The following is a 5,722-nucleotide window of genomic DNA, read 5'->3' on the forward strand; positions in this document are numbered from 1 at the left end:
CTCCCTGGCTGTGGCAGAAGCTGCTCCGGCCTTTCTCCTCCTCCTCTCTTTCGTTTGAGTTGCGAGTCAAGCTGTCTTTGTGAAGTCCCCTTGAGGTGCCCCTCCCTCCCTCCCTCGTTCCCCAACACACTCTTGTCTGACTGCTCCCCCCAGTGGCCCCGGTGGTTGCTACTTCTGCTGCCAGTCCCCCTCCTTCCGATTCTGGGGTCAGAGCTGCAAGGCCCCAAAACATGCAGAGCAGAGCACTTTTTAAAAAAAATCTTGCATCACAGCTGCCCTCCCCAGCCCCTGGGGTTGCTCATCGCATGCTGCCCCCGCAGCACCATGGCTGGGGGCTATTTGTCCCATATAGCCAAAGGCCCGGGACAAAGGGTGTCTGGGTGAATTGTCCAGGCCGAAGGGCGACGGGCAGAGGGCCAAGGGTCCACTGGCCGTGGAGAATGGCTGCGGGAGGGCAACGGAGGAGGAAAGCTGGCTGTAAATGGGCTGAGGCGAGTGGCAGGGGGCGAAGGAGGCGTGACCAAGGGTCCATGCCTAAACATGGGGGGCGGTGCAGATGGAATCAGGAATAGTGCATCTCTTTTGTCTCTCTGGTTTCATGGACTGCAATGATCATGATCATCATTGACCAGTGAGGGAAGCGATCCAAAAGGATTCCCTTCCAGTTTGAGACTCAATTGGGGAGCCTCAGGGACCAGGAGAGACTTCCAGCCGAGGGCTGTTGACGCCTCCAGTGTGATTCGCCCTCGCTGCTCACTCGGGGACTGAAAGAGAGAGACTTCTAGTGTGAGTCTCAGAAAGTATCTGCTCATGGACTGAGTGAGTCTGGGAGCCGATAATTATCCACATCCATTCGGTGTGTCACACAAGCTCAGGGACTGAAAGACCTCTAAAAATGAGTCATCACTATTTACAGGATGGATTGGCATGTGGAATGCTTGTGTGGCCCTTCTCAAGTTCTAAGAAGTACAGCTGTGGCTAACATTACACTAGGCCAGAATACTAATTACTGTTTTAATAATCAGTGACCAAGCCTAGCAATAGAAAGGGCCATAGACATTTTCTTTTGGGTTTTAAGAACCATTGCCAGGCCTAACAGTAAGGAGGCAAGAAAAGTATGGAATCTTATGAACATCATGGAACACACCTAGAATGGGCTAAAAATACAACAGGCAAGAAAACGAGAATCCCTATTATGTAGCAATGGTCACAGATAGGATTAAAATGTGTAGTGTGGTGTGATCATGAAAGTGGCTTACATTTTCAGCGATTGTTCTAAAGGTCAGTTTTGACATAATTGGTGAAATAGCATTCTTGGTGGAGATCATGTTCATTCTTGCGTTCCATTCCTTCTTCCTCCTTTTTCACCATCAACACTGCAGGCTGACAAGTGAGTCTTCTGTCTTCTAGGATGGTGTAGAGTACATGCCTTTGAGATAAAAAAAAAAAATCAACATTAATTCAGCTGCCACTGAGGTTTTACACCTAAGAAGGCACAATACACTGTGGTTACTATTACCTCAGAGGCAGGTGTTACTCCTACTTACCTAGGAAAAATGGACCATCAATTTTTTTTGGGGGGGGGGGAACATTGACCTCCCTCCATATCATAAAACTTTGAAGAATACAACTTACCTCACAGCGTAGGAGGCGCCATCACAGCCAAAGGCTAATAGGGCTTGAACTGGAGACATTTTCTTGCTGTCTTGGTTCTTCTTTTTTCTTTCTTCGCCTTTGTTTCTTCCTTCGCCGTGTCTCTTCTGAGGAACATTTGGCAACAGGGTGCAAATGTTCCTCCCCTCAATCTCAGGGATTCTAAAGCTATAAATTCTTTTCTAGATCAACGGCCACATCTAGCATTAAAATTGAGGTTTTCTTTTGGTTCTAAGAACCATCGCCATGGCTAGAATTATGCCAGGCAAGAAAGGCATAAAATCTATAATTGATCAACAGCCACACCTAGCATTAAAAAGGGCCATTGAGGTTTTCTTTTGGTTCTAAGAACCATCGCCATGGCTAGAATTATGCCAGGCAAGAAAGGTATAAAATCTATAATTGATCAACAGCCACACCTAGCATTAAAAAGGGCCATTGAGGTTTTCTTTTGGTTCTAAGAACCATCGCCATGGCTAGAATTATGCCAGGCAAGAAAGGTATAAAATCTATGATTAATCACTGGCCACGTTGGTCATTTAAATGGGCCACTGAGAGGTTTTCTTTCTGGTTCTAAGAACCATAGCCATGGCTAAATTTACACCAGGCAGAAAACTATAAAATCTATTATCAATCAATGGCCACACCTAGAATTAAAAGGTCCATTGAAACTTTCTTTCTGGTTCTAAGAACCGTTGCCAGGGCTTAATTTATGCCAGGCAAGAAAGATATAAAATCAACTATCTACAAGATCGTATTCATTCTTGATTTCCATTCCTTCTTCTTGTACTTTTACCATCAAAGCTGAGTCTTCTGTCTTCTAAGATGCTGTAGTACATGCCTTTGAAATAAAAAAAAAATCAACGTTACTTCAGCTGCCACTGAGGTTTTACACCTAAGAAGGCACAATACACTGTGGTTACTATTACCTCAGATGCAGGTGTTACCCCTTCTTACCTAGGAAGAATGGACCATCAATTTTTTTTGCTTGGGGGGGACCATTGACCTCCCTCCATATCATAAAACTTTGAAGAATACAACTTACCTCACAGCGTAGGAGGCGCCATCACAGCCAAAGGCTAATAGGGCTTGAACTGGAGACATTTTCTTGCTGTCTTGGTTCTTCTTTTTTCTTTCTTCGGCTTTGTTTCTTCCTCCGTGTCTCTTCTGAGGAACATTTGGCAACAGGCGTGCAAATGTTCCTCCCCTCGATCTCAGGGACTCTAAAGCTACAAAATCTTTTATAGATCAACGGCCACACTTAGCATTAAAAAGTGCCGTTGAGGCTTGCTTTCTGGTTCTAAGAACCATCGCCATGGCTAGAATTATGCCAGGCAAGAAAGGTATAAAATCTATTATCCATCAATGGCCACACTTAGAATTAAAAAGGTCCATTGAAACTTTTTTTCTGATTCTAAGATCGATCGCCATGGCTAAAATTACGCCAGGCAGAAAACTATAAAATCTATGATTAATCACTGGCCACGTTGGTCATTTAAATGGGCCACTGAGAGGTTTTCTTTCTGGTTCTAAGAACCATAGCCATGCCTAAATTTACACTAGGCAGAAAACTATAAAATCTATTATCAATCAATGGCCACACCTAGAATTAAAAGGTCCATTGAAACTTTCTTTCTGGTTCTAAGAACCATTGCCAGGGCTTAATTTATGCCAGGCAAGAAAGATATAAAATGAACTATCTACAAGATCGTATTCATTCTTGATTTCCATTCCTTCTTCTTGTACTTTTACCATCCAAAGCTGAGTCTTCTGTCTTCTAAGATGCTGTAGTACATGCCTTTGAAATAAAAAAAAAAAATCAACGTTACTTCAGCTGCCACTGAGGTTTTACACCTAAGAAGGCACAATACACTGTGGTTACTATTACCTCAGATGCAGGTGTTACCCCTTCTTACCTAGGAAGAATGGACCATCAATTTTTTTTGGGGGGGACCATTGACCTCCCTCCATATCATAAAACTTTGAAGAATACAACTTACCTCACAGCGTAGGATGCGCCATCACAGCCAAAGGCTAATAGGGCTTGAACTGGAGACCTTTTCTTGCTGTCTTGGTTCTTCTTTTTTCTTTCTTCGGCTTTGTTTCTTCCTCCGTGTCTCTTCTGAGGAACATTTGGCAACAGGCGTGCAAATGTTCCTCCCCTCGATCTCAGGGACTCTAAAGCTACAAAATCTTTTATAGATCAACGGCCACACTTAGCATTAAAAAGGGCCGTTGAGGCTTTCTTTCTGGTTCTAAGAACCATCGCCATGGCCAGAATTATGCCAGGCAAGAAAGGTATAAAATCTATAATGGATCAACAGCCACACCTAGCATTAAAAGGTGCCATTGAGGTTTTCTTTTGGTTCTAAGAACCATCGCCATGGCTAGAATTATGCCAGGCAAGAAAGGTATAAAATCTATTATCCATCAATGGCCACACTTAGAATTAAAAAGGTCCATTGAAACTTTTTTTCTGATTCTAAGATCGATCGCCATGGCTAAAATTACGCCAGGCAGAAAACTATAAAATCTATGATTAATCACTGGCCACGTTGGTCATTTAAATGGGCCACTGAGAGGTTTTCTTTCTGGTTCTAAGAACCATAGCCATGGCTAAATTTACACCAGGCAGAAAACTATAAAATCTATTATCAATCAATGGCCACACCTAGAATTAAAAGGTCCATTGAAACTTTCTTTCTGGTTCTAAGAACCGTTGCCAGGGCTTAATTTATGCCAGGCAAGAAAGATATAAAATCAACTATCTACAAGATCTTATTCATTCTTGATTTCCATTCCTTCTTCTTGTACTTTTACCTTCAAAGCTGAGTCTTCTGTCTTCTAAGATGCTGTAGTATATGCCTTTGAAATAAAAAAAAAATCAACGTTACTTCAGCTGCCACTGAGGTTTTACACCTAAGAAGGCACAATACACTGTGGTTACTATTACCTCAGAGGCAGGTGTTACCCCTACTTACCTAGGAAGAATGGACCATCAATTTTTTTTGCTTGGGGGGGGGACCATTGACCTCCCTCCATATCATAAAACTTTGAAGAATACAACTTACCTCACAGCGTGGGCGCCATCACAGCCAAAGGCTAATAGGGCTTGACTGGAGACATTTTCTTGCTGTCTTGTTCTTCTTTTTCTTCTTCGCTTTGTTCTTCCTCCGGTCTCTTCTGAGGAACATTTTGCAACAGGCGTGCAAATGTTCCTCCCCTCAATCTCCGGGACTCTAAAGCTACAAAATCTTTTATAGATCAACGGCCACACTTAGCATTAAAAAGTGCCGTTGAGGCTTGCTTTCTGGTTCTAAGAACCATCGCCATGGCTAGAATTATGCCAGGCAAGAAAGGTATAAAATCTATTATCCATCAATGGCCACACTTAGAATTAAAAAGGTCCATTGAAACTTTTTTTCTGATTCTAAGATCGATCGCCATGGCAAAAATTACGCCAGGCAGAAAACTATAAAAATCTTGATTATCACTGGCCACGTTGGTCATTTAAATGGGCCACTGAAGGTTTTCTTTCTGGTTCTAAGAACCATAGCCATGCCTAAATTTTACACTAGCAGAAAACTTAAAATCTATTATCAATCAATAGGCCACACACCTAGAATTAAAAAAGTTCCATTGAAAACTTTCTTTCTGGTTCTAAGAACCGTTGCCAGGGCTTAATTTATGCCAGGAACCCAACCCACAAAAGCCCACCCACACACCCAAGAAAGATATTAAATCACTATCTACAAGATCGTATTCATTCTTGATTTCCATTCCTTCTTCTTTGTACTTTTTACCCATCAAAGCTGAGTCTTCTGTCTTCTAAGATTCTGTAGTACAAATGCTTTTGAAATAAAAAAAAAATCACCGTTTACTTCAGCTTGCCACTGAGGTTTTAACACCTAAAGCACAATACACTGTTGGTTACTATTAACTCAGAGCAGTGTTTACCCCTCTTACCTAGAAGAATGGACCATCATTTTTTTTTTGCCTGGGGGGGACCATTGACCTCCCGCCATATCATACAATCTTTTGAAGATACAACTTACTCACAGCGTAGGAG

The 5,722-nt window shown here is 42.4% G+C and overlaps 1 long non-coding RNA gene across 1 annotated transcript; it reads right to left on the minus strand.

The window, feature by feature from the left end:
• Nucleotides 1-1,306: 1,306 nt before the first annotated feature.
• LOC120316751 lies at nucleotides 1,307-2,731 on the minus strand. Its single transcript, XR_005559045.1, has 2 exons — nucleotides 2,699-2,731; nucleotides 1,307-1,429 (listed from the first exon to the last, which is right to left on the minus strand). It is a non-coding gene; the product is annotated as an uncharacterized LOC120316751 (long non-coding RNA).
• Nucleotides 2,732-5,722: the final 2,991 nt, after the last annotated feature.

This window comes from Crotalus tigris, unplaced genomic scaffold (assembly GCF_016545835.1).
Source record: "Crotalus tigris isolate CLP2741 ecotype Arizona unplaced genomic scaffold, ASM1654583v1 scf7180000019478.12717781048:2074007, whole genome shotgun sequence".
Taxonomy (NCBI): domain Eukaryota; kingdom Metazoa; phylum Chordata; class Lepidosauria; order Squamata; family Viperidae; genus Crotalus; species Crotalus tigris.